Raw genomic sequence first — 4,906 nt, 5'->3', positions numbered from 1 at the left:
CTCCACCTCTTCCGGCGCTCCACCTCCTCCTGCGCTCCTCCACATCCTCCTGCGCTCCTCCACCATCCTCCTGCGCTCCACCTCCTCCTGCGCTCCACCTCCTCCTGCGCTCCACCTCCTCCTGCGCTCCACCTCTTCCTGCACTCCACCTCTTCCTGCGCACCTCCTCCTGCGCTCCACCTCTTCCTGCGCTCCACCTCCTCCTGCGCACCTCCTCCTGCGCTCCACCTCTTCCTGCGCTCCACCTCCTCCTGCGCTCCACCTCCTCCTGCGCTCCACCTCCTCCTGCGCTCCACCTCCTCCTGCGCTCCACCTCTTCCTGCGCTCCACCTCCTCCTGCGCTCCACCTCCTCCTGCGCTCCACCTCTTCCTGCGCTCCACCTCCTCCTGCGCTCCACCTCCTCCTGCGCTCCACCTCTTCCTGCGCTCCACCTCCTCCTGCGCTCCACCTCTTCCTGCGCTCCACCTCCTCCTGCACTCCAACTCCTCCTGCGCTCCACCTCTTCCTGCGCTCCACCTCCTTCCTGCGCTCCACCTCCTCCTGCGCTCCACCTCCTCCTGCGCTCCACCTCTTCCTGCGCTCCACCTCCTCCTTCGCTCCACCTCTTCCTGCACTCCACCTCTTCCTGCGCTCCTCCACATCCTCCTGCACTCCACCTCTTCCTGCGCTCCACCTCTTCCTGCGCTCCACCTCCTCCTGCGCTCCACCTCCTCCTGCACTCCACCTCCTCCTGCGCTCCACCTCTTCCTGCGCTCCACCTCCTCCTGCGCTCCACCTCTTCCTGCACTCCTCCTCCTGTGCGCTCTGGTAACTTTCTCGTGAGCACTTGTTTTTTTAATATTATATGCCGCTTTAGGGTCTCCGTAGGAATCCCGGTGTAGTGAGGGCGGGGAACCTTAGCTGATGTCCTATCCTGCATACTGATGTTTTGTCCAGGGGGGCTGCTCTGGACCTGTGACTGGTTCTGCCAGCTTCCACCCGGTGCACCCTGCGTCAACGCTGTGTCGAGAGGGAGTCTTGAAGCCGAATACAAAGCATTCAGTCCACAGCTCTCTTTGAGCAGAACCACAGCGCCGGACTGACAGTCTCTCATATCTGGCTCTCATTAAGAAACTCAGTGGTTTTGCAGAGGTTGGCTAACAGACACGAGCAATAACTTGCCTTTGTCCGTTCTTGTTGCTTCTGTGACTTATTTTATTCTTCTGAGTTTTTGAACAAAGGTTTTGCAGCTCTCCTCAGCTTAGACACAGTCTGGTTGGATTCTTCCCAGTGATATATCTCTTATGTAGAGTAAGCTCAAAAAGAAAATGTAATAGACATTTTTCTTTCAAAATTATGTTATCAAAAAGCCTGTTTTTATATCCTAACAGTGTCAGTTTTATGTAATACGATATCAAAGTAACAGTAAAGTGTGTGACTTTCTATTTAAACAGTCATAATTCCATGAATGCATTCTGTGTCTTTTGCTCCTTGGGAAGAAACTGTTCTGTGTTTCAAATTACCCAAACTTACTTTCATAAACAGAATAATTATTTCAAAGATAATGGATATTTTTATCGTTTACAAAGATGTGATACCCCTGCTGGGCCAGCAGATGGAGTGAAACTCTTACGCATGTATACACCTATACAGTGATTACTGCAGTTAACATGGCTGAGATGTGAATAGTGAGTATTGCTTTAATGACTCCCTCACAAAAATAATAAAGACAATGAGTACTGACTCACAGTTTGGTGTTTAGTTTCAAGGGAAGAAACTGCTTTTTTCCTTTCCCTGACACCAGACAGGATTATGATTAAGAAATACAGTCAGTGATGTTACACAAACCTGGACAGAGCAATGATTCAGGCTGCATTCCCCACCCTGCCTGTACCGACCTGTCTTGTATACAGGGGGGGAAATCGTGCTGCCTTCACTTTCACTCAGACACCAGTCGGTCTTCACAGCAGCGGGAAGTCCCCAGAGTCCCAACCTCAGGTCGTATGCCTGTGAGGGACTTTTCAAACATCATGCTGTCAGAATAGACACAACAAATGAGCCGAGGGGACAAAGTATTCCTGTTTTTACTTGATCAAATTGAGTTTAATAACCCTTCAACCTTATCTAGTCTCTTATAGTTCCAAACCACTGGGAGTCATCACCTTACTGCATCTATATAAAGTGTTCTACCTTTTTTCATGTGTTACACTTTTTACTCATACAGTTGGTTGAATCTCACCAATCTTATCATTGCACCCTTAAATTACTTCAAGGACAGGAGAACAAGTAAAGGCTTGCTCATGCCTCCACTGTAAGGAATAGTGGAGCAACAGTAACAATTGAAAGGGCATGCTGTCATTTTCTGCTGCACTTCCTCATGTATAATGAATAACCAGCCACAGGTTCCTGTAAGCCTGTGGGTGTGCTGCTCAGACTGCCTGACCTCCTTTATGACTGGACATGATAAGACGTGTGTGTGTGTGTGTGTGTGTGTGTGTGTGTGTGTGTGTGTGTGTGTGTGTGTGTTACTTGCATTTGCATTTGAAAGAGGCATACCAGAGCCAGCCGGGCTGTAGCTCTACTGTCTGGCTGATCAATACCAAGCTTTTGATGATACCTCTATTATTTGTGGAGCTTTAATTAAAAATCTGCAAACACATATTATCGGAAACATCACGTTGTTTAAGTTGTGGAAATATGTATGACATAATAATCGTTCACCATAAAGGCTTTAAAGGAGCTCTATTCTGCTTTTGGGGGTTTTTACATCCTGTTGCGGCTAGACTCAACAAAACTACAGCCAAAACTCTGTTAAGAACGTAAATGCAACGCAAATCCAGTGTGCAACACAACCAACACTTCACTGTGGAGTTGGTCAGACTTTCAGTGAAGTACCTCCTTACATATAAATATCAGACTTGTTTTGCTGGAGCATTTTGCTGCACCATCTCCTGTAGTTGCCTCCATTTGTTCACGACTAGTTGACTAGTGCCTACAGCGCCTGCTAGTGGTGAAGGTAGTCGATAAGTTGATTAATCGATTAGTTGTTGAAACCCCAAGAACATACGGGTTGTCATTCAAGGTATGTTGAATGGTGAATAATGTTATGTCACATGTACGCCTGGGTAATGTTGCACAACATTTATAAAGGTGTGTTTGACAGTGTGAGAGCCACTTTGCAATCTCAGTGCTACTGCTTCTGCAACAACTTTCCACTCCTGCCATGAGCTGTTGTTGCTCCCTCCCAACCTTTGATGCATGAGACTCTTCTTCCCTTGGTGCTGGTCGAGCAGATTGGTGGGGCCGCAGTTTAACCAGTTTTCAGGGCTGGGAGCTGGCGCCGCTGCAGAGGAAACAAGAAAAACTGGTTCCCAATCAGGCACCGGCTCAGAACCAGCCCTGGAATGGCCTCAGTGGAAAAGGGGTAAGAGATGTGTCTGAGCCTGAAGGAAACTCTGGCAGAAACACAAAGCATTAGCCACACAGTCCGACTCCTTGATCATCTCATTCAGACGCACTATTGGACACTAAAGAGCCACATGTAATGTGTGCCCTGCATGCTCTCGGTTTTGAAGCTGGATTTGTGTTGACTAAAGTAAATGACTGTAATTGTAAAGAGGAGCCACACCTACACTCACTGAGCCATGACAATAGACTGCTAGTTAAACACACACACACACACACACACACACACAGACACACACACACACACACACACATGATAAAGACAGGTTAAGTTGTAGGGTGTGGTATCATAAAGTGTAGGGTGTGGTATCAGAGGTAAACAGCTGATAGGCCTCGTCCTCAGGCACTCTTCACCTCTCCCAGGATTAGAGGGGAGGGGGGGGCAGCGGTTTGGGGATTAGGAATGCAGAGGAATTATTCTGCTCTGTATCTCTGTGTCAGTGATGTCCCATTTTGGAGAAAATACCAAATCATAGCTAGGCAATCTTTTTTCTTAGATATTACCCTCAGGGCCAAGTGTACTGGGGAATTTTCAACGCAGTGCCCATAACCAGATGATATGTATGTGAGTGATTTCTATAATGTGCACAGTTCAAGAGAACATGACAGCACAGGTTAAAATAAAAGCAAAACCCCTGAGGCTAAAGGGTGTTCACATTCAACATCAGAGTGTTTGAGAGAAAGCCGAGCCATCTGAACTCTGGTGACACGCTTCCAGAGTAAGAAAACAAACAGAACCAATACGCTACATCAGCAGATCCACTACAGCAGTGCTGATAGAGCCATAAGAAATGAAAATTGAGCATCCTGTCTGAAATGTGACCAGAGCTGCTTTTTGAGTCCTGCAACAAACATTCCAAGTTTAATTAGTGCCAATACAAAATCATTCATTTTGTATTTTTGTTTTGATTGATTATTTTAGTTTGTTTTTACACAGATATCTATAAAATACAGATATTTGTATAATGTCCCAACATGTCTCAAATACTTACTATGTTACTTACTGTATGTAACTTTTTTTTATATTGCTGCTACTCATCTTTAGCCATGGATTTCATATGTGTCTTCAATTTTGTTCTCTAACTGATGTGTGCTTTTCTTCTCTATACTATTTAATAAGTTAACTTACTCTTTTTTTTCCTGGCTTTTTTTCCCCGCAAGGCCGGTTTTGCTGTAACACTGTAAATGTCCCCGCTGTGGGAGTAAAAAGGGACATCTGATTCTGAAAAACAGTATTTGCCCTTCTTAAGATGTATCAAAACATAATTATTTTTGAGAACTTGGTGTAGCAGGAAGTTTTTTTCATGATGAGATACCTGTGTGTGTGTGTGTGTGTGTGTGTGTGTGTGTGTGTGTGTGTGTGTGTGTGTGTGTTAGGGCTGAACGATTAATCGATTTTAAATCGAAATCGCAATTTGAAATGATGCAATTATCAAATTGCAAAGTCTTCGATTTTCTTTT

This window comes from Notothenia coriiceps, unplaced genomic scaffold (genome assembly GCF_000735185.1).
Source record: "Notothenia coriiceps isolate Sejong01 unplaced genomic scaffold, NC01 NC01_scaffold00035828, whole genome shotgun sequence".
Classification (NCBI taxonomy): Eukaryota; Metazoa; Chordata; class Actinopteri; order Perciformes; family Nototheniidae; genus Notothenia; species Notothenia coriiceps.
Note: the sequence above shows the minus strand (reverse complement) of the source record.